Raw genomic sequence first — 25,879 nt, 5'->3', positions numbered from 1 at the left:
CTGGAGTTTTTTCCCAACACCAAATCGTTATTTTTAACACCTTATCTTGAAGATGATCACTTGGTGATCGAAACACGTGTCGAGGTGTTAAAAATAACGATTTGGTGTTGGGAAAAAACTCCAGTAATATTCATTACTACACCAAAGGTTCCAAAGAGTCCATCACAAGTACAATATATCAATGTTAAAAGAAAATATACTCCCCTTGAAGAAAACTATAAAAATATTTAATGTGTGGACATATTAAATACTTTGTAAAAAAATTTACGGCTCTACTCCTCCATCATTGAAAAAAATTTTTTTGTTCAATGCTGTAGAAGTAGGAATCCAAATAGCTTCTTACCAACAAACTAATCTTTCCTAAAAATATTCCCTTTTCAATCCAGATGACAAATACTTCCGTTGTCATCCAAATTATTTTTTCAGTTTTCAGTTGAGTCTTAGTGTAAGTATAAATATAGTTAACTAATGCCTTAATAAAAGCTGAACCAAGAATACATTTAGGATATCTTTTTCGAATCACCACTAACTTTCATCCACTTTTCCTCTCGATACTCCACACACCGCAAAAAAGCTCACGACACACAACAACCACCACACCACACATTCCAACCGCCCCCACGAAAAGGAATCGCCAGCCTGTCGCCAAAAACCAAAGTAATCCACTACAAATGGAGGGATCAAAAAACACACCTGCTTCACCCCCCGAAATGAACCCCCAACCGACAAACGCGGTCTTCGAAAGACACTTGGCTAAGGAAAACACAGATATCATCAACGAAACAATAACAACAGCACCACGACCATATCGACGACAACATCAAAGGGAAGAACATTCGACCACCGCGCGAGGGTGAATCGTCATCCGCGACTCAAAAAAACATCGGCGTAACATCGAAGTGCGAACCGCTGCTGGGGACGGTCTGCGCATTACTGACGAAATCGCGGAATCGTACCGAGGGAGAGAGAGGCCGCCGTTCGATGTTACGGCGCTCGCTCGAAGAATGGGAGAAAGAGGAGGAAGAAGAAGAGGAGAATAGGTGCAAACATCGGCGGTCGACGCCCTCCCGTACTCGCAGGCACTACGGTTACTTCTTGGAGTTGGTTGCCGTCTTGTCGGTCAAAGAACCGGAGGAAGTCGAGCATGGTTTTTTGGGAAGTCAACGGTGACGAGCGATTCGGAGATCCTTCCGGAATGGTGGCAATGGATAAGTAGATGTAATATATAAAGATTTTCGAAGAGTTTTCGATAAGAAAGACCATTTTATTTTCGACAGGACGTATCCAGTTACAGGAGATGCTAACATCTCTAATTTATACCTTACACTTGCACTATTACAAAACATTATATAAATTGAAGCGGGTATAAACTTGGAAAAATCACACATAATATGATTTATTATACAAAATATGATTTTCTGTATTAAATCGTAGTTTAGTATCGCAAAACAACCGACTTCATCAAAATTGCTGCAGATAATGTATACAGTGCGAACGTAGATAGTCACGCTCCCTCCTAACTTGACAAGATATCAAAGTTGCACGAAATTTATGTAAAATGTCATTTTTAGTACTTTCTGATAAGAAAGACAATTATGCTAAATTATTCGTCGCCCAGAAGGCGCTACCAACTTTTCTTTAAATAGAAAGAAGAGACTTGTTGATACCTCGTTGAATTATTCAATAAATAAAATACCTATTGTAGGTCTTTCATTTCTTTATGCAATACTTTTTTGTTCTTCAAAAGTCAGCAAACAAACGATGAATTTCATACTTTCAACAAAATATATATTCAAAAGTCACTCGAGATTATGCCAATGAATGTTCAAAATGTTCACCATTCATTTCTTGACAATAATCATGCCTATGCAAAAATTTATTTGTTGCGTTATGAAATGTTCTTTAAGAAATTTTGTTGCAAACATCTCTTTTTCTATCCACGAGTTTTGAAATACACGAGTGGGTCGTGTATATGTCCCCTCAAAAAAATCTAAACACCTGGTATCAGGTGATCTAGCATGTCATTTCAAAAGGCCACGCTTGCCTATCTACAGGTTTGAATAATTATCCCCAGCCTGTCATAATGAAGAGGTATCTCATCTTGCTGAAACGTAACAATAACTGAAATTTCATTTGGTTTTGTGACGTGGTCTTTTATGAGAATCCACTTGATGACCTGATGTGACGCCTCTAGATGTCTGTACATTCAAGATGTACAATACACAATTGCAGTCCACTTCTAATATCGAGAATGGAAAAAAAAGTTCTTGCAACGAAATCAACACAGGAACATTTCATGAAGTAAGAAATCATTTTAGTAACAGATTTCATTATTGTCAGAAAATATGTGAATGGTACACATTTTGAATATTCATTTGAATAAATTGGAGTTCTTTCATAAAATACACCTCACGATTTGATCTCCACAAGATTTATTTCAAAAATATAAATTATGTTTTCCAAACAATGGAAAGACTTTTTAAAAACGTTTATTTACACTTATTCAATGAGCTTTAGGACAGAGCCTTCGGCTGCACAATAAATGGAGTCAACTTACTAACTGACTAATCTTGAGAATATCAGAGTTTATATATAAAAAGGAAAAGTGCATTAGATCATTAACATAAAAGCATTACATCGTTTAGTGTACTTATCTAAGTAACCTATGACATATTTATGAGATTAGTAGTACAATGCGTTATTCATAAGGCTACATAACTCCTCCCTTGCCAAGATCGGAAAATAAGGGTTCCTTGTTTTGCGATGATTGGGTTTGGTCTTTGGAACTTCTTTGCTTCCTTGGTTTGATGAATTTGAAGTACATCGTGGCAGCTATTCCGATTGAAAGTATTAATATCATGAGGCTGGTATTCGTCCACGCATGGCTATCGTTGATTGGTTGCAGATTTTCCACATGGAAATTCTGTGCGATCGTCTCAATATGTTTCAGTTCATTTCCGTCGATGGATTTTAGTTTCATTGGAGGCAAAGGCTGGTTGGATTCTTCTCTAGTGATGTTTAACTTAGGAAGTTCGAATACTAAACTATCATGTAGTGTTTCCTCCTGATTGAATGCTTTTCCATCTATTTCGACATGGCAATTTTCGAGAGTGATTATAGATGGTTGTGTGATTTGGTATATCCCATTCGATTCGCAGTTGGCTTGTAGAGTAACTGTTTGCACTGGTATCACAAGTACTTGATGTGCGTTTATCTGGGTTATTCTTGTTTCACTGAGAGTTACTGATATTCCTTTGCAAATATTTTTGCCTGATTTGATTATGTCGGCAATGCATGGTTGTGTTCTCTGAAGTTGGGAAGTTGTGCAGTAGTAGAGGTTCTCAATTTCCGGGCATCTTGTTGCAGTTGTCCAATACTCATTTGAGTTGAGCAAAAGGAAAGGTTGTTGAGGTAAAATCATGAGATTGGATATGGGGACAGGATACATTTGGAAATATTTGTAATTATTTGCTATTATAGGTGCATGAATTTTAAAAATTATGAAACCTTCTCGTATAATTACTTGAGTTGAAAATAAGTTGTAGTAGTTCATGAAGTTTTGCAACGTAGGAATTTGTCTAGTCTCGTAGATTTTGTTCAATTTTGTAATAAGTAATTTCAATCTCTGTGGTTCTATGATTGAACTATGCAATACGTTGAGTCTAGCAAAGGATATCGCATTTTCTATATTCAAAATCAAGTTTTGAATTGAGTTAAGTTGTATGATAAGATTGTCGATCGTATTTGCGAATGAGAAAGCTTGCTCTAAATTGATAAGTTCTTTCATTTCTTTTGATAAACCTTTTATTTGGCTCTGTAGTATATTTTGGTTGGTTACTAGTAAGTCAAAGTCTTTGGTATATTTAGTTGTCATTTCTTTGAGGATTGTGTTTTGATGTATGTCATTAGAAAGTAACTTTTGTTCATTTTTATGCAGTGCTTCTAGATATTTTGTGAAATACTTTTCGTCATCGGAGTCAAGAGTTCCGAATAACCATTTCGATAGTTTTCCAACTCCGTCAAAAAGTGATCTTTGTTTTCTAGAGTTTCGTGAAAATGTTTTTAGTTTACCTAATATTATTTCACCTAAATGTAAAGCATGATTTATTTTATTATTGATGATAATAGAATAATGATTATTACTAGTATTCAAAATTTGCTTAAGGTTATTTAATTCTAAGTTTATATTTGAAGTTAATTCTAAAGGTTGACTTAAATTAATATGATACAGGAATGAATGTTTTGAGGTAATAAGTTTAGCGTATCCTAGTTGAACTGGGAGTATTGGATTTTTTATTTCCATTATTTTTAAGGTGAGTAGCCCAGGTAGAAAGAGGAGAATCGTCGTTAGGGAGTTCATTTCTTTCTCTTGTCTGGTCTGTAACAAAACGTTGGGGTTTTAAAGATTGCAAATGATATAATTTGTTGTTGGTTTTAAATTTATTGTCTGATATCAATTCTATATTTTCTAATTTTTTATAAGGTTGGGTAGCTTTATTCTGAGTTTTGTTTGGTGGTTTCATTTTATATGTCGATTTACTAGTATCAATGTTGATTTCCCTCTGTCTATGTCTATTTGCTCTTTCCAAGTTTTGTTTTTGAGTTTTTGTTAATTTATTATAAATGAGGTCTGAGAGAATTTCCAGATTTTTCGAATGTTCTTCTATATATTGAGTAATTCGTTCGTTTTCGTCCATTTCAAATGGGTTTTTATAGTCTAAACGTCCTCGCAATATTTGAAAAGGGGTGTATCCAGTAGACGTGTGGATACTATTGTTATAAGATAAGAGGGCATAATTCATTAAGTGATTTAATGGGAGGTCTGGTTTTTCTTCACGTAGCGTTCTAAGATTTTCAATTAGGCTTGAGTGGAATCTCTCAATGGGACTATTACTGTTGGGGTTATAAGCTGTAACATAATGTATATCAATTTGGTGTAGTAAACAAAAATCTTGAATAACATGATTTTTAAATTCCAGTCCATTGTCACATGTGATTTTATTTGGTATTCCATAATGACTGATATATTGAATTAGTTTATTGGTGGTTTCTATAGCTGTTAATGAATTAACAGGGTAGGCTTGTCCGAATTTTGAAAAACTATCAATTATTGTTATGAAATATTGACCGGCATATTTGAATGAGTCAATATATAAATGTTCGAGTGGACTTTGTCCTATTGGTGTGGGTTTAAAGACGAGCGCTGTGGGGTGACGTTCGTACTTCGATTTTTGACAGATGTCGCATGTATTAATGTAATTTCTCACGTCTTTATCCATATCAGGCCAATAAAAATGTTTTTTAAGTGCGGTGAGGTTTTCATTTATTCCTCTATGTGTTGTCTTTGTTTCGTGATAATATTTTAACTTTAGTTCTTTTTCCGATTCATCTGTGACGTCTGTTACCATTTTAGTAGAGATAATTAGGTTGAATGAATTGTTTTTGAAGTTTTCGGTAACTGATTGAATAAATGGTATTTTCAATTCTTCAGATTTAAAAAGCACGCAATATGTAGTGTTAGGTTTCAAATAGTTCTTAATCAAATTTAGGAAGATTTCATGAAAATTTGAGTCTTCTGGGATTTGCCAATGTATGCGGTTTTTATCAAATATCTTTTCGTGGTTTGATTTTACTTTAGCGATTTTGTTGAGCGAAATGATGATCTGATTTTTGTAGGTATTTATGGTTTTTTCAGTATAAGGTATTGTTAATGTGGGTTCTTCATGACTAGTATGTACCGTTTCGTTATCGCTTATGCCTTTCTCTTGACTATTCGCGGGTTTTATTATTATATCTGATAATATGTGTATCTTATCGTTCTCTTTGGTACTAATACTTTCTTGATTTTCTTTAGGATTGACCGATTTTGAAGTAGGTGATTCGTTGAATTCTGAAAGTTCTAAGTCAATAATTCTATCTATCTCTTCCGGAGATATTTCAGGGATTTCATCTATGTTATTCATTATAGAGATGTTATCTATGTCATCTAATATATCCAAGGGGTGAATTTCGACACGAGATAATGCGTCTGCATTCGTATTATGTTTACCTTTTTTATAAATTATATTATAATCATATTCTTCCAGTTTCAAGCGCCATCTTACAAGTTTAGAATTAGGTTCTTTTAAAGAAAATAACCATTGAAGTGGTTTATGATCGGTTATTATATTGAATTTTGTTCCGAAAAGGTAAGGTCTAAAATATTTAGTAGCCCATATTACAGCAAGGAGTTCTTTTTCAATTGTACTGTAATTACATTCTGCTGGATTCAGTGTCCGTGATGCATATGCAATTGGTAAATCACTACCGATGGGTCCTTGGGATAATATGGCCCCAATAGCGAAATTAGAAGCGTCCGTTGTGACATTGAAAGGTTTCGAGAAGTCCGGGTATTGTAGAATTGGATCATTCATTAAAATTCTTTTACAACTTTCGAAGCTTTCTATGAATTCGGGTGTTTGTTTAATTTGTTTGCCTTTCTTTAAACACTGAGTTAGAGGTTTTGTTATTTTCGCAAAGTTATTTATGAATTTTCGATAATAACCGATTAGTCCTAGGAATGATTTTATTTCTTTCGCTGTTTTAGGAAGTGGAAATTTTTGGATAGCCATTATTTTCTTTGGGTTTGGTTTAATACCTTCTGAAGTTATTACATGACCTAAAAACTCTACGTTTTTACACAAAAATTCTGATTTATCTAATTGAATTTTAAGTCCGGCTTCTTGTAATCTTTGGAATACTAAGTTTAGGTTACTAATATGTTCCTGTAATGAAGTAGAAAATATTATTATATCATCCATGTAAACAAGGCAAATTTTATTTTGTAGATCCTTCAGTATATTGTCCATGGCACGTTGAAATGTAGCTGGAGCATTTCTCAAACCAAAAGGCATTCTAGTAAACTCGTAGTGACCATTTTCTACATTAAATGCTGTTTTTGGGATGGAATCTGGGTGCATTTCGATTTGGTGAAATCCGGATGCCAAATCCAAGGTGGTAAAGTATTGACTTCTGCCAAGCTTGTCGAGAATGTCCGTTATGTTCGGGATGGGGTATCTATCTTCGATTGTTTTTTCGTTTACTTTTCTATAATCAACTACTACTCTCCATTTCTGCTTTCCGCTTGCGTCGATTTTCTTCGGTACGATCCAGATCGGTGAGCTCCACGGCGATTGGGATGGTCTGATGATTCCGTCTTCCAACATTTTGTTGATTTGCTTTTCTACTTCTGGTTTATGAATGTAAGGGTACCTATACGATTTTGTGTGAACTGGGATTTCGTCTGTTGTTTTTATTTCATGTTTCACTTTATTGGTGAAAGATAATTTGTTATCCGATTTATGAAAAATATTTTTAAATCGATTTATTACTTTTTCTAACGCTTGTTTCTCTTCTGAGTTTAAGTGATCTGTTCTCAAGTCTTTCAAAGTGAACTCGTTTAGTCTATGAGCAGAGTCGTTGTTAATATTTTCATTTAATATTTCTTCTAATGAAAAACATTCAAAATGTGTGTCGCTGAAATGTGTCGCAAAAGGTCTGAGGAAATTCTCGTCGATTTCAATAATTTTCGTTGAGGGTTCTGTGTTTATAATTTCTATTGTGGTTAAACCATCTTTTACTTCAATTAAACTTTCTGGAATAATTAATGTTCCGTTATTTTTTTCTAATTGTGGAATTATTAGTTCCATATCAGGAATATTTGTTTTTATTCTTTTCATAATAGAAGAACAAGGTGGTATTTCTAATCTTTGAGTGTTGAAATCTTCTCGGTAATGTAGAGGAATTTGTACTTGATTGTTATGAAGAATCCTATTATGTAAATCAAGATTTAATTTCATTTGTCGTAGATCTCGTATGCCTATAATTCCATCGAAATAATCATGGAAATCAAATAAAACAAATTCTAAAGGGATTTTAATCGGGAAAAATTCGGGAAAACTTTGAATTCTAGCTTTGAATTGTGATTTACGTGTGCCTGCACAAGTTACAATAGGTGTATTGTGTCGTGTAATTGTCTCAGGGAAATATTTTTCGGCTATATAAGGTCTTAAGAGAGAAGGGTGGCAACCGGTATCAATTAAAAGTTTGATTGGTGGATTTTTTATTTGAATATATGGCAAAGAATTAGGAATGATATTATTCAAATCTATGACGGTATTGGAAAATATTCTGCTGTGTGAAAATCCTGAGTTTCTTCATGAGTATTCTGTGAATAGTCATCAGAATTTGTATTGTCGTTTCGTACGTCTCTATGGTATGTATTTTGTCTGGGGAGTGACTCGGCATTATAAAGTTCTTCTGATATGAAATTTGGTTGTCCTCGTTGTTGGAAATAATTATTTTGTCGAGTATTTTGTATAGTGGGTGTACGAGATGTGGTTGACATAGGTGTGGGTTTATTTGTAGGTTTTGGAGAATTTCTTGGGTCAAATGCGTTTTTAGGTTTACCAAAAACTTGGGAATTGGTGTGGTATTGACGTGGGATTTGTCGTGATTGAATATTAATTGGTTGACTAGGAAAAGTTTGTCTAATAGTTTGGGGTTCGTAGAAATTTTGTGTTGGTCTTGTTTGTCGTTGATCGACGTTGTACGTATTGTCAAATCGATTATAAAAGTTTCGATTAGGTTGGCGGAAATTGTTATTTTTATTATTAAATGTACCTCTGTTTGTGTGATTATTCGTTCGTAGTCTGTTTCTATTTTCACTTTGTAAAAGATTTATCCTTTGTTCATTGTGAAAATATCTATAAACGACTTCGCTAGCTTGTGCTAAATTTTGTGGGTTTCTAATGTCAAGTAAAAGTCTAAGTTTGTCGTCTGAATTCGCCATTAAGACATCGAGAGCATTTCCTTCTGCTTGTTCCATCAATAAAACTTTACGAGGTTCGGGAACTGATGTATCTGACGTGATTTTAATTTCAAGTCGCGTTTTCATTTGTTTTATTTTTTCGAGAAAATCTAAAATATTTTCATTTTTGTTAATCGTTAGATGGAGAAAATCACGAGTTAGTGTTTGTCTGTCAATTCTATCTCCGTAATGTTCTCTTAAAGCTGTACGAACTAAAGGCCAGGTAGTCAAGTCAGGTCTACACATAAGAAAATTGAAAACGTCATCTTTCAATTTTGAGCAGATTGCATTAAACGTAAAGTCATTCAAATTATTGTCATTTGTACGACCATAATTATTGAAAAAATTATCACACCTTTTAATGAAGCTTTCTAATTGATAAGCATCACCTGAAAATATAGGTAAAAAGTCTGCGATAGCTTTTGCCGCTTGAATTGTGGGAGTTTGAATATTTACTTGTCCTGGTGTAATGGACATGTTTTCTAAGAGATTGGACAATTCTTCCGTTTTAGAGAATTAGTTTTAAACTTCAGTTAAATACGAGTAGAGCGTTTTGAAAAATGATTTTCGCGTTGAAAAGTCACTATAACGCTATCAAATGTTTCAATATTATTTTGTAAAAATATGATTTTATACGAAAAGTTTTCAAAAGTAATTCAAATTCAGCACTTTTTGCAAATATACAAGATGAAATACAGGAAAATAAAGGAAACTCAACACTTACTCAGAGTACCTTCTTTGTCCTGGGATTTGTAGTGTTCTTGATTGGAGATGAATGGTTGGAACCAACGGTCAGGAACGGCGATTTTGCTTCAGTTCTGCCTTCTCCAATCCTACTCCGACTGCGCCAATTATGTTTTCCAAACAATGGAAAGACTTTTTAAAAACGTTTATTTACACTTATTCAATGAGCTTTAGGACAGAGCCTTCGGCTGCACAATAAATGGAGTCAACTTACTAACTGACTAATCTTGAGAATATCAGAGTTTATATATAAAAAGGAAAAGTGCATTAGATCATTAACATAAAAGCATTACATCGTTTAGTGTACTTATCTAAGTAACCTATGACATATTTATGAGATTAGTAGTACAATGCGTTATTCATAAGGCTACATAACTTATATCACATGTTCCGCTAACACGGTAGCTTTAACAACAGTGATTTGAACACTACAAGTTGATTCTTACATTAGTAACCATACTTGAGACTACCTCCAACAAATTACCTAAACCTCTACTGGTAGTACCTCTTCAATTATGATCACCTGAAGCATGTAACCTCACTTCTACATCAATAATAAGTCGTTCTAGGTTTTTTTTGAAAAAAAAAAAAAAATCTGTTTTTCCGTTAATCAGCTGCCGCCCCCATACGAACGACAACTCTCAGAAGTTGAGAAACTTGTTCAATAATGGTAATCTATTCAAATCCAGTTGGTCATTCATTAAAATGTTTGAATTTTTAAATTTATTCATTTCCATTGCTTCCAAATGATTCAGTTTCAAACCTTTATTTTCTATGTGTAAAATTTCGAACTCTTCGTTAAAAATATGAGTTTTTTCTAAAATATGATTTGAATATGTTGAACTTGTTTTATTATTTACATAGCTCATATGATGTTCTTGGATTCGATTCCTAAATGTTCTGCCAGTTTGACCAATATTTACCTTAGGACACGTTCCACACTTCAATTTATATACCCCTGATTTCTCGAATTTGGATGTTTTATCTTTACTGTTTTCAACATTTTTTTTACTAATACGTTGGGAAAGTTAGGAGAGGAAAATGTATTAACCAACATGTGGGGATGAATATAATAGGAGAAATTTCAGGCTCGATTGCAAAATGGCTTGGAAAAGACATGTATAATATTAGAGCTACACAGGTCACTGTTTCAGGGAAAGCTAGCATAAGCATATATAGAAGACAGTTTGAATAACAAAATTGAAATTTCTAACAAAATATTGAATTGTCCATCCTCTTCCAAACAAATTAAAATATCCAATAAAATTTTGGAATCAACTCTTCAAGAAATATCTAAAGTTTCTGATCAGCAGCAACGTGGAACATGTCCGGAAATCTACGTTGGAAATAATTGTTCAAACTTTACTATCAATTATTATTATTCCAATAAATGAAATTGTTTTATTATGAAGTATCTATTAATAATTGATTCTGTTGAAAATAAATTCTTCGGAAAGTAATATTTCATGTTCATTTTGTGAATTATTTTGGCAGTGATAAAAGTAAACATTGACAGTTGTACAAAAAAATATTTTATGTTTTAAAACCCTATCGACAGAAAACTCAAATTCGAAGTTGAAAGTCAAAACCTACAGGATATATGTTTGTATGAAGTTGAAAATTCTTCAAAATTTGGCAGTATATTTTTATGAGATATTTGAGTAGTGGCGTATATCAAAACCATATTGTATTCATAACCTATCAATGTATATTTTTTGTATATTAGATCTTCGGCTCAGTTTGACATTCATTTTCCAAACTTAACAACGAAAAAAAAATGCTTGTACATTTTCAAGTTCCATTTCACATTACTACGCGAGAGCAAGCTACTTTCGACTCGCCTCGTATATGAAAAAAAGCGACGATAAGTCGTTAGCCGAGTATTAGGTTCGCTTTAACGCAGTCGAAGTAAAAAGAACGGAAGATATTCAATTACAAATGTGTTGTTTCAAGTTGAACTTTCGTGGGAACGTACATCGCCTCGCATTTACATGTGCCGACGTGTTTTTCACAGAGACGTCGCTTTTTATGAACCCGAGTCACGATAAGCAAAAAAACATAAATCGACCGTAGTTCCTGAACGACTAAATAGACATCCCGACAAGATGTCGTCGGAACTGGGTCAAGTATAGGATTTTGTTTAGTTGGAGAACAACATGTTTTCGCCATTTCTTATTGAATCAAAAAGGAATTGAAGAAGAAAATATCTTTTTTTATGAACAATAATAAAAGTTAGTTTTTCTGGGGTAAAGAATAAACGGCAATTTTCGTTTGTATTTTCAGGTGATTCATGAATTTTAAAAATAGAATTCTTTTCAAGTTCTGTATATAACCCTCAGCTACCAATGACGATTACCAGTCCCCTTTGTCTCGTATTATTTAGATTGATTCTCAGCAGTATCTTGAGGTTTTTAGGAATTTCATAATATTTATCCTATTTCCATTTAGTGAATGTACTTACAATGAACATTCGTAAAGGTAGGTAGGTATGTTAGTTTTGCCATTAGAATTATTTCCGTACCACACCGTACAGAGTCTCTTTTCTCTGATTTTCCAAAAATATCAAAAGAATTGAGCATCTTGTAGCATGATATATAAACATCCCCAAAATTCTTGGACTCCCCTCGTAAATTGTAATATATCATGGCTGGTATTTTGTACATGTCACCTTTATCTCTTCTTCTTCTTCTCTTCTGGTATTGGCCTCAGCTACCAAGACTATCCGGCCAGTGGGTAACAAATTTGATACTTTAGAGCCGAACGTGGCCACAATAAAGTGAGCCTGGGACGGTCCCATCCACATTCGGTTGGGGAATATGGCTAAAAAGTGAGAAAATCCCGGTAAGATACATTGTGTAGGAGTCATTCAATGGTCCATGCACTTAAAACGGTGGGTCACAGGCGAAGCATCCTTCATCTCTTTCACTTGTGTTAGGCATGCAAAAATGTTTACAAAAACAAATTCCTCTAATTTTAGATACCAATTATAGAAAAGAGGTTCATATAGATTTAGCGTGTTCAAGTGATTGTTGAGTTCTTTGCAATTCTGCCTGGCAATACAATTTCAATATTCCATAGAGCAAGAATAGTGGCTTTGCATGATGAGGGTCAGCTAAATCATCAAATCGCGGATAGACTAAGGATTCCCCGCGCTTCAGTTATCCGAATAGTGCATTTGTACCAGGAAACTAACAGCGTTGACTGGATACGTGGAACTGAGCGTTCTAGGGTAACTAATGCAAAAGAAGATCGGTATCTAGCAGGATATATACGTCGGAATCGAAGCATAAGAGTCTCAACAGTCTGAACTCGTTTAAGAAAAACGTTTGGTCGATCAACTTCCAGTACCACAGTATACCGGAGACTTGCTAGAGCCAATTTTCTATCCAGGAGTCCATTAAGAGTACCCAGGATACTTCCCAGACACATAGCCGCTCGTCTACAGCGAGCACAGGAACACAGAGACAGGTTTTCAGCTCAGTGGCGAATTATCTTTTTTCGGACGAAACCAGATTTGGTTTAGTTAGTGATAGTCGGGGACACAGAGTTTGGAGAGGGCCAGGGCGACACAAGAAAGACTATCTTTTGCTAGATAAGTCGTTCCATACCAAGGAGGATCAGTAATGTTTTGGGGAGGCATAATGCATGGTCATCTTACGCAGCTATACTATGACAAGGGATATATATGTTCGAAACGTTATTGATCCCATTATTAATCCTATCCGAAATGAAATTGGATGACAATGCTAGGCCCCATCGCACGAGAAGAGTACAAAATGCACTAGAGACTGAGAATATTTAAAGATTACCGTGGCCAGCAAATTCACCAGACATGAATCCCATTGAGCATATGTGGGATTTCGTTAAACGAGCAATCTCAAACAGAATTACTCCTCCTAGCACCCTCCCGGAACTCACACTCGCGGCCCAAGGAGAATGGAACAACATCCCGATGGATACCATTAACGCCCTCATTGTTTCCATGCACAGACGAGTTAACACCTCACTACAGAACAGAGAACACACCGAATATTAATGTATTTTCAATAAACAGCAGTTACTACGTGGTAGGAAATCATAATAAAGAAAATAGAATTGAAACTTTCTATGTAAAAAACTATGGCAAAAAACATAGAAAGTTTCGATTCTCTTTTCTTCATAATGCATTTTTGATTTCTCGCAAAAAACAGAAAGTTTCCATTCTCTTTTCTTCATAATGCATTTTTGATTTCTCGCTAAAATGGTTTTCTACTACATTTCAGATTCTGGTAATCATTTTATTATGAACTATTTTTCGTTTGTAATTTTTTCTTGTTCAATTGAAATTGAATTAAGCCAATTTGCGTTGGTTACATAACCAAATTGAATGTACTTTGTAATACACTATTTGACTTATGATAAAAGTGTATCATTTAGTTTAGACAAACATAAGGGGGTCCAAGAATTCCGACGTTTAGATATTTGATATATTATTTACAATATTGTCCCAATTTGTTTTCTAATATCCTAATCTAAAATTAACTACAGAACTGTATTCATTTATTAAACTTCATAAACATCATCCCTTCAGACCAGTGGTATCTTTCCTAACAGTACCATCATAAAATCAAATAATCCCAACAAAATTTTCAAAATATTATAAGTGCGATATATATAAAAAAACAAAGATTGGATGTTATCACAACTCAAGTTTCTTCTTCTGAAAAGTAATTTCTTCAATATTATGTAATAAAAATTCTATTTTCCTTTGGAGTTATGATAGGTTATATTTCGTGTAGTGAGGTGAACCGTACTTTTACTGAATGAAATATGAATAATAAAACAATTCATTATCCTCGTGACCTATAACCTGTTTGTTTACATTCACATTGTGTAATACTCGATTTAGTATGGAAAGTGAGAAATCATTCACGCCATTTTTTCATTCATTATTCATTGTAGGAACACACATGTATCATGGGCGTTGGTGAAATATGTTATTTGAATATTTTGCCAAATAAGTTTCAGATTGCTATATTCATAGCCCATCTGTGACAAAACCTGTAGGATATTTCAAACCTTTTTTGCAATGAAATGAAGAGTTCCGTAAAATACAATCTAGGAATCGTTATTTCAAATTTGTATCTGCATATTAAAGAACAATCATTACCAAAATACATGGTATCGAATAAATATTTTTAGAAAATCAATCGATAAAACTACTTTCAATAATGATTATAAATAAATAAATTTTGTTTTGAAAATGCAGATACAAGCTTATGGTGTCAATTTGACCAACTATAAGAAATGTGGAGGAAGTTTTATAAACCAACTTCAAAGCCACTAAAAATATTGATCCTTTTTTTCAAGAAAAAGTATGAGGTAACTTGACAATCAATATTAAGGTAAACTTGTGAAAAATATTTGAAAAAAAACGTGTAAGAACGTGTGAATTTTACGGTCAATTTTACTAAGGTTATTAAAATGAATAAACATACAGATTTAAATAACCTTCGTAATATTTATATGTTCTCACTGAAATATGGAAAAGAGAAAATAAAATCACTCGTTATTCAGAATTTTCCAACTTGACAGTAACACCATTTTGAGAAATTCAAAAAAAGTAAGTTGTATTTTGCGAAACAAATACCTTGTTCATTTTTCAATTTTGATAATGACTAGGATCGTGACAAGACGGGATACAAAACGTCCTTTTCCATGAAATATGACTCATCGACCAGTTTTTGCTTCGGCCTCACCCTAACAAAGGACCAGGCAATAAAATATTTTCGTCTAGACTAGGCGATCCCTCTGGTTCATTGATTTCCACTGCTGAACCCGAGTTTTCTGGAAGTATCTAGTAATAATTCATACGATATCCATTTAACAGACACTTTCGTTGTGCTCCAGTTGAGAACAAAACATTTGAAATCCACGAATGCATTCCTTTCATCACGAATTCCTTCATTTAGAAATGACGGAAATAGTGGAATATCACACGACAACAGGATTGTTAAAAATAATTTTTGAAAAAATGAAAAATTCGTTCACTATTTCAGTTAGTTGCCTTATAGTGAAAGCTGCAGATAAAAACAGAAAACGAATCTTGACTTTGCATTGTTCCACCTTTGGGAGAGATTTATGTCGATTCTATAGATGACACTATCTAAGATGATTATTATAGAATTTTCACATTAAATTTTATTGAAGTGATAACTTCTTATGGGAGGGTAAACCGCTTCGTTACTCAACGTAACGACGCCAGATTGTCTGGCTTCTCTTTTTCTCAGGCATACATCAGCAGAAGGCAGGCATCTATTTCGTCAAAGCGTCGGATATAGACGTTCAGTCTGGTTCTAAGCGTGTGCTGGACATACAGTGTGTCCCAGTTAAAACTTGTCACCCCCATAATCTGCGTCGATTTTTATTTCGAGGGTGAACATTTTCACCAAATACATCATCATTGTGTTGATGTGTTGTCAACCTCCTCATCCCCAATACCCCCTATTTCAGAATTTTCAATGGAACTACTATACTTGTGATACATCATTTTGAAGGGAATTCAATCCCAAATACATCGGTGTACTGAAATTGAGGATCGATCAAGTGTTGTTGATGTATCACAAGTATAGTAGTCCCATTGACAATTCTGAAGTAGGGAGTGCTGGGGATGAGGGGGTTGACAATACAATGATGATGTATTTGGTGAAAGTGTTCCCCCTTGAAATCAAAATCGACGGGTCTGAGCGATTTTCAATTTTTTTCACGAGTTCGCAGATTAGGGGAGTGACAATTTTTAGCTGGGACACACTGTATATTGCTGACAGTATTATAAAAATCTAAACAGCAAGCACGTAATATTATTTTATTATGTGAAACGTGGCTTGAAAATCATGATACTAATTTTGTGTATGTACACTATTAGTATCATTATTTAATCCTACAAAAGTAACTATAATTCGAGGTCCGGCTATTAAACAACGAGACTGCGCGCCTAGAGGGCGCCCTAGACAGGTGGACAAAAAAACGAGTAGTGCGTTGGGTATCTGGAAATCTTCTCTATTCACGTAACAAAACACGTTTTCGTCACTATTATAGTATTTGTGTAGTAGCGGTTTGAAACGAAGGTGTTTTTCTCGTACTGAAAACCATTTGTGACGAAAAACAGGAGCAACGTATCAATCTCAAATTTCTCGTTAAATTGAAAAAAACTCCCAATGAGTGCTATAAATTGTTGCAAGAGGTCTATGGGGACAATTCTCTATCTCCTGCGCGTGTATTTGTGTGGTGTAAGCGCTTCAGTGAGGGCCGAGAGAGCACTGAAGATGACCAGCACCCAGGTCGCCCTGTCACTGTTTCAACAACGGAAACAATGACCAAAATCAACCAAATTGTGCGTGCAGATCGTCTAAAGAGCATCCGGATGATTGCCGACGCGTAAAAGCCGATAAAGAAAAAATTTACACGAGGAATTACACATGACAAAAGTCTGTACGAAGTTGGTGCCCTGACTCCTGATCAAAATCTCTTGCGTCAACAGGTCTGCTCAGATTTCCTTGAAAGGTTAGAAAAAGATCCTGGACTGATGAAAAATATTATGACTTGCGACAAAACGTGGATTTTTTAATACGATGTTGAAACAAAGCGGCAATCAATGCATTGGAAGACGCCTGAATTGCCCAAAATAAAAAAAGCATGGATGTCCAAATCAAAATTCAAAGCAATTCATTAATGGTATCGTGATGACTGAATGTGTTCTAGAGGGTCAGACTGTCAACCAGACTTACTATTTGTCAGTTTTGGCAACACTAAGAGAACGAGTTTGTAAAAAACTGCCCGAGTTGTGGAAGAACAACTCTTGGATTGTGCACCAGGACAATGCACCTGCCCATAACGCTCTATCTGTGAAGCGGTATTTGGCCGATACACGCGCCGTACTCACCAGATTTGGCACCGTGCGCCTTTTTTTGTTTCCGAAGATAAAATCTGCTTTCGAAGGGACCCAGTTTGAGTCGATGGAAGTGGTGAAGCAAAAAACGTCAGAGCTCTTAAAGGAGGGGGTGGAGTATACTGAAGGGGAGCATTCGAATGTACAATAATTTTTATAATAAAACCCTTTTTCGTAACCAGTCTCGTTATAAAATATTTTATTAATAAATAACCTTTGCTCACATTATCATATTAATTATATAAAATTTAAGTGATAACCTAAGCTTTTCTGAAGCTAAACAATTTCAATATTAAATAGTTCAACTTAGATTAATTTCTCTCGGGCGTCCCGAGACGCACACGTTTTTTATTTATTTATTATTCGCTACACGGTAATTTCATCAGGACTGGTCCAACTGATAAATAACTGTCGTCCAACTGATAAATAACTGTCATGAATAGTGTTATTAACGTTCAAGTTACGAGTTAGTGTATTATTAATCTACTTATGGCGTCTTCCTGAGGGGAGATACCGTCGTTTCATGCTCAGACTTTGCTTCAATCAATCAATCAATCAAATATACTTTATTGTCTGAAGAACTACATCTTGTAGACAAAGTCATAAATAATAAGATACAAAAATCTACATAAAAAACATAAACAGTTTAAACAAAATACAATAAACATACGCTAAAAATGTGAAATACACTGAGATATTCAGCTGGAAATAACAAGACAGAAATAAAAGTTAAGATTCAAGTGAATCGTCAAGATACTCCTGAACGGAATAATAGGCCCTATCAACAAGTAGCATTTTAACTGCTTTTTTGAATTTGTTAAGCACTATAATTTCTTTAATTCGGGCTGGTAAGTGGTTAAACAGTTTGATCCCGTTGAATACAATTGAATCCCTAACAAGGGAGCTCGCAGCAAATTGATTCCAAGATAAACAGGGAAGCTACTGTTAAAATACCGTGAGCTATGAAAAGAGGCTTGCATGGATCCCTGGGAGCTGCTTTGCACATATATCGGACAGACGATTGAGTCCAATAATGCAGTCTAGCATCACTGATGATATCTATGGCAGGTCGAAACAGTGTTTTTTCTCTATTGATTGATTATGAATGCTCTGTTTAAGGTTCAATATTAATTACTACCCCAGCAATGAAAGCTGTAGGGTACGATTTCTATATACTGTTTCTGAATATTTTCCAAACACAGGATTAGCATCATTGAAAATAATGAAAGTTTTTTTTCCAATTCAGTGGTAAAGTACTTTCTCTCGACGCATGTTTCGTTAACCAAGTTAGTATCTTCAGGAGATGATAAAGGAGTATTTTAGACACTAGTTTCAGTCATCTTCTGATGATGATAACTTGGTAAGTTAGAGTGTGAGAAGTGTTTTCATTGGATTCATTTCACGCCGGAGATTCCAATTCTGCCTATCAAATTGTCAATTGTTAATTGAATTGAAAGTAAAGTCTGATATCTACCAATTTCGGTACCTATATATTAGAGTAAATCATGCACAAAAATTTCTTTCAGATATAAATTGAAAGAAACCGCTCTCTCGAAACAACTACTTTCACATTAATATAATTCGTTATAAAAATCACAATTTGAATAGTCTAAAAGAATGGAAACTGTAGAAACTTTTCAATAAACTACATGATAACAATGTTTACTGTTGAACAATAGTATATGGCATCAATTTGATCTCAAGATAATGAAATTACCGACGATTCACGTTTGTTCAACTATTGTTTCGATGTACCGATCGCAAAGTAACGCAAAACAAGAGCCCCTGCTGATTAAACTATTGTGTCTTTTTTATTGGTAACAAAAAAAGGAGCGATATGAAAACATGTGTTTTATCGTGTATTTTATTGATGACTCTTCTTTGTCTCAGTTGTAGTCATTAAATTCCTAAGATTCTTTTGAAGAATGACAAATAATATTAAAAAAGAATTATAAGATTCGTTTTCTTTTTGGTTTTTCATTTTGAAATCTGATCATAACTTTTTTCAATAAATTCACTTGGTTTAAATCATGATAATCAATTTATTGAAACTGTCGCAGTTATGCTTTCCAAACAGCCCGTTATCGAAAATCGGAATTCAAACAATTTTGTTGCAACTAGGTATTTTCTCAATTCGTTGTTGAAGATAACCCCGAGCAAGATGTTTGACACTGTATCAATCATTCCGAACTGGCAGATTTCGGGAAAGCGCGGTATACCTGGAAAACCATTATCTCTCTGATGATAAACGAACCAAATCCAAATGCCGGGCAGATTGAGAATGGGGAAAAACCTCGAATGGTAAACTTCACGAAAATTGGTCGAGTAAATTTCTAGTGTCATTGACGTCCCGTTAGCGTTAGTACGAGCCTTTTGCAAGCTTCAAATGCAGTGAAAATTAAAGGTAACATTGTAGGTAGGGTTCACTCAACATAAATACAAGGGGACTCAAGTACAGGAAACACAGTAAGAAAGTCGAACAAGAAAACACTGGTTAAGTGTTGAATGAAATTGATTTTTTGTTGAAGGATTACATTGTTGCTTTTTTGGGATATTTTCATTTTTCATAACGTGGAGAAAATACGATGAATCAGTTTGAATAAGTGTAGAGACTGCAGATTTCTTAGTTTATTCCGGTAAGTTATCCGGCAAACAAAAATATACTTAACACAAAGAAAATGTTAATCTAGTGTTGCACTGGAGTATTGGACAGTATTGTTATTATACTTGTTTTAGTGTGTTTTAGTGTTGTTTGTATTTTTGAATATTAAATAAAGTTGTAGTTTACTTGCTATAGTAATTTTTCTATTTCTTTTGCTATTTCTGTGGAGATATCAATTGAAGTAATGGTTTACATAGTACGATAGGTTGCCTTTTATGTTTAGGGATTTGGCAACCCTAGTGTTGCAATCTGGCAACTGACAGCTCTATCGTAAAGTTGGACATTTTTGAGCGTATACGTACTCAGAACATTTTGACATACGCGCGCTATTCGTGTTGTTTACAGTAACTTAAAAGATTCATCTCGGCCCAAAAATTGAATTAAATCGTGAACATTTTCGTGCCATTATTTTTTACAACTTTCGACGTGGATTAACTCAGCAACAGTGAATGGACGAACTTAATTCAATTTTTGGCGATGAAGCTCCATCAAGGACCAGTGTTTATCGATGGTATGGTGAATTCAATCGTGGTTGTAGTTCACTCCAAGACGAATTTCGTGAAGGTCGTCCAAAATCAGTTATTGTTCCGAAAACCATTGATGCTGTGCGCGAACTGATATTCCAAGATTGTCATGTGACTTATCGTGAGATTGAGACAACCTTATGCATTAGTGGGACCAGCATACATTCAATATTGCATAAAGATTTAACTGTCAAACACGAGCCAAATCCAACAAAAGCTGTTCGCGCTCGAAGCACTTCCAAGCAAATTTTCGCCTGTTTTTTCGAAAAAACTGGACATATCGCAACCGTACCACTAGAACAACGCAGAACAGTCGATTATGAGTGGTACACAACAATTTGTTTGCCAGTTGTCTTCCGAGAAATCAGGAAAACCAACCGCCGAAGACGGATCACTCTTCACCACGACAATGCAAGCTCTCACACATCGGCTCAAACAACTGCATTTTTGAGCACCAAAACATCGATTTGATGAGTCATTCGCCGTAGAGTCCTGACTTGACACCGAATGACTTCTTTTTATTCCCGCACGTAAAAAACAAACTGAGAGGTCAACGTTTTTCGACACCTGAACAAGCGGTTGCTGCATTCAGAATGCATTTTTTGCATCACAGTGGCAAAAGTGCTTCAACAATTGGTTCAAACGCATGCAAAAGTGTATAGATCTTCATGGGGAATATTTTGAAGAACAATAAAGTGATTTTCGATGATTAATATTTGTTTTTGTTCTCTAATCCCGAAATATAAAAGGCAACCCTCGTATATGGTGCCTTATTGTGAAACTATGTGTGCCGATTTTCGTTCTAATTCTAATGAAACCCCACTACTATTTGTCATTACATATTCACTTGTTTCTAACAAACAAAATGCGTTCGGAACAAAGGAAAAAACAACTCGAGCACCAATTTGGGCACTGCGACCGTTACCACATCTCTTTTGATAATGTCTACCGCAGTAGTAGACGAAACGTTAGGTATCAAACCCGCAGACCACGACCAAAAAACCCGAAAACAGCTCTCACACAATATTAAATCAATTAATTTTTATATTGGATTTTTATTGGGGAAAGTTCAGCATTTAATAAGAGGTTTTACGATGTTATTTTGGACAACTCGCCGACGCCACCGAATCATAGACACTTCTGACGTCACTAAATTGTAATAGATGAGAATTGATATTTTGCAAGATATTTTGTTCTCATATCGATGCACACACCTAAGACCTGAAAATTTCAGTGTTACGACTAGTCATCGGTGAACCATCAAGATGAATGAATGAACCTCTGAAGAAGCCAGCCACTCGTGCTGGCAAAACGTTAGGACACAGTTCTAAACCATGACGGTTTCACCCGACCGAAGATCGTAACACTGAAAATTTTGGCCGCGAAAGCCGTGACCAATTTAACTTAAAAATTTTCTCAGATAAATGTCTATTGTTTCAAACTCAAAACTTTGGTATTTTTAAGCAATACCAATCGATCAACCAGCAATGAATATCATACTAGTTGCTCTGATGGTATGGCTAAATAACATAGCCTTGTGGTATTGAGGTCTTGTAGTATTACTTTTGATAAAAATAACTGCATGCAGTCTTTTTCCATATATTTTTCAATTCAAATTTTGCTTTGAAATGAAAGCTATCTTTTTTAAAATACGAAGATTGATTCGAATCATTATCGATTAAAGTATTATCACAGTTATAACGACTAATTTTACTGATGAATCACAACATACATCTTTATTCAAGACAGTGGAATATCACGAAAAAAAGCAGCCAAAATACCTTTGCTGGAATTAGGAAATCAGAGAATGCTTCAATCATCGTTTATTTTTATTAATTGTTACTAAACCGTTGTTACATCAAGTAATTATCACCTTTCTAATAATGGCCGATCGTAAATAACCAATAAATACAAAATTGTTCACACTTTCGAATCGATGGCAAGAGAGAAAAAAGAATTACGCCGCAACGCTGCCGGTTTCGAAATTTCATTATGACCGCAAATTTTCTACTTCGTAAACAACGCGATCTCACAAAAACTTCCCATTAGCTAAAAAACCATTTTTACTGGTTTTCTGGTATTTCTCGATAGATTCGTGAAAAGTAATAACGTTTTTACTGTTTTGGCATATCTAATATGGTGTATATTATATAATAGGAATTGTTCCGTATTGAATACTTTCAATAAGTATCGACTTTGAACTCGTGCCAATCAACTGACAGAGAACAATTTAAAGTCGTTTATGGTTCTCTCATATACCTTCGACAACAACGCTGGTGTTTCCCAGGGAGCCTTTCTTTTTGAATGTCCGAGTATCAACTGTCACTGCATGCTTTTGAGGGCATAAAAAATTACTTGAAAACTTTTGGAATGAAAAATACAAACGATTGTTTTCGGTCGACCATTGAAGAGACTTAGTATAGAAATTCTTTTTTTTTAATTTGCGATTTAACTTATAGACAAAATTTATGAATACAAGTTACTGACTAATTGGACTGATTATATTTGACGTAGTAACTTCTCGGGATGAACTCTCAGTTTGCACTTCATTACAATTCAGCAGATGTCTCTATTGATTAACTTTTGTTTATTTTCCAGATTGTGGAAGTTTATATACCTACCCAAAGAACAGTAATAAACTGTTAGTCCTCCACAGAATTTTTTTTATGAGTATCTATACGAGATTCACCAGAAAACGAACAGTAGACAGAATTATATCTTGTGAAAGAAAAAACTTTTAAAATAATGAAGAAGTTGAATACAACAACGTTATTTATACCTTCATTCATATATACATCGCTCTCATATATTCAAGAAATGACTCCAAAATTAATCAATGTATTCCGAAATAATAACCTCAAAATATCCAAAACAAATGTCACTACTATATATATCTAAATTATACAGTAAACTGAAAGCTTCAATTTCAAATAAACAAAAATCCAATATAGTATACAAAATTTCTTGTATGGATTGTTCTAACATTTGTTGTTGCAATTCATTAAAGCATATTTTAAATTTTCAAAACTTCATTGTATGTAATAATTTTTGAAAATTGATAATCCCAGCCAAGCATTAAAATATAGTTTTTATATTGATTCATTTCTATTGTACTGACATAAATGCGAGCGAAGCCACGGGTAAAAGCTAGTTTGAAATAAAATTAAAGTAGTTTTTAACAAACGAATGGTTTTACAGAATTTTGAATTTTTTAAAAATTCTAAGTATTTCAGCATGTAATATGTCATCGTCTCAACTGCCATACTTACGTATCTACTGTTGGGGGTTGGAATCCCCAATGTATTGTTACTATTATTTCCCGTTATATATCATGAAATTAATGATGAGCCTATTGTGTCAAAAATAAAACTAGGATTCAGAAAAATATAAAATTTGCAGCTGAATAACGTTGTTGAGATCTTAAAAAAAATCCACGAGTGTGCAGAATTTTTGATTTGTATATTTGTCTGATGAATAATCGTTGATATAAATATAAATTTGGTATATCTTGGTATCAACGATTTTAACCTTTGCTTAGTATATGTGAAAGTTTATAATGAAAGTGAAGTATTTGTTTTGAAAGTAAACACTGCAAATATATTTCAGGACTTACCGTTCAGTATGGAACCAAAAATAAGAGACAACCACATACCTGTAACAAAAAAAATGTTGATAAATCACTTAATCATTACAAAAATAACTGTTTTACTTTCCCCTCCTCAAGATATAATATGTAATTTCATACAGTACACCTTATGAGTTGATCTCTACAAACAAAAAATATCACACACTTGTTTCAACAGGACTTTTTCATAGTTTTTCACAACGAAAAACCTACTGTGTTAGCGAAAGTTGTGATCAATCAGAAAAAATAATGTAATTATAATGAAAATTGGTATATTTCCGGTACAATAAGGATGTTTATAATTCAGAACAAACATTTACCTATAAATTCGAAGTGTTATGACACTTGATACTTGAACTATGATACTTGAAAAATGTTTTAGTTTTGTGCTATATCCATTTAATGCAATATTATCTCAATCTGTTTTTGTAGTTATCAATAGAAAATCAGTATCACCGGAAAGATTCCTGGGATAATTCGATTGCTTTCCTTAATTGGTGATACTATTAGTATGATATTACGGTATCAGGTTAATAACTTTAAGGTTTAATAGTGCAAACCAAGGGCAATAAAACCCGCTAAACAATACTTGCTTAATTGCAATCATGTTTGTTATCATAGAATGTACAGTAACTCCAAATTGTGAAAAAAACATGTTTTAGGTGTTCAAAATGGATTTGGGCAGTGATATTATTTTCATGGTGATATACTGAATTTTGATACCACACCATAAACTGTCTGATTTTTAGAAAAACTATCCAATACTGACCATTGCTGTGATTATTTATCACTCTAAGTGTAGGATCTGCAAATTGGACAAAGCGGAATGATGAAAAAATTTGTCCACAGGGATAAAAAATGTATCCAGACATCTTAGTTATCTTTCGACGTTTGGAAGATGTGGATAAATATCAACAGAACATTATATCTTTCAAGTATTCGATCATCTTTCCGAAATTTTTACAATGAACGCCAATGCCTTTCATCGTCGACAATATTACACATATATGTTAGCACACCATAAAACATATTTAGTGCTTTTCGAACATAAATTATTAGAATCCAGTAGATGTATGTTGTATCGTAGCTGGAATATATAACATGTATATATATTGCTTATAAACACTGAATCGTCAAATCTAAACAAAAATATCATTAAGTTGTTTGAACCTTTGAATAACTTGTTGATTCATCTTAAAAACCGACTTTATTTCTGAGCGATATTTCAAGTGGGCAGATTTTTCCAAAAGTTGTAAATGGAAAAATTGTTAAGAAAATAGAATTGAAAACGTGTCTTCCATATTAATTATAGTACGAGATAAGTACAAATGATATAAAAATAGTTTCATTCATAATCAAGTACCTATTATTACTGGCTCATTATTAAAGTATGCCTACACATTATGGAATTCTACTTCAAGTATATATTCGACGACAGTGCCTTCTTGTCTTTGCGTTTTTTGTTGAATTTGCAACATTTCATCAAAAAAAAGTTACCAGTGGAGAAATTATATAGTCTTGGACGAAGTACAACTGTTCATCTTATGTA

General features: G+C 34.1%; 1 protein-coding gene and 1 long non-coding RNA gene across 10 annotated transcripts in view; both read right to left on the bottom strand.

Annotated features, from left to right (window-relative positions):
* The window catches only part of LOC111517713 (maternal protein pumilio), a 402,140-nt gene that overhangs the window by 149,561 nt on the left and 226,700 nt on the right, over nt 1-25,879 (bottom strand). The window lies entirely within an intron of this gene.
* On the bottom strand, nt 2,474-9,964 carry LOC141482173 (uncharacterized). Its single transcript, XR_012465387.1, has 2 exons — nt 9,573-9,964; nt 2,474-4,378 (listed from the first exon to the last, which is right to left on the bottom strand). It is a non-coding gene; the product is annotated as an uncharacterized lncRNA (long non-coding RNA).

Source organism: Leptinotarsa decemlineata, unplaced genomic scaffold (assembly GCF_025532065.1).
Source record: "Leptinotarsa decemlineata unplaced genomic scaffold, Ldec_3_MD MMD2_tig00000882_RagTag_RagTag, whole genome shotgun sequence".
Lineage (NCBI taxonomy): Eukaryota > Metazoa > Arthropoda > Insecta > Coleoptera > Chrysomelidae > Leptinotarsa > Leptinotarsa decemlineata.
Note: the sequence above shows the minus strand (reverse complement) of the source record. Positions and strands in the feature narration are given on the sequence as shown.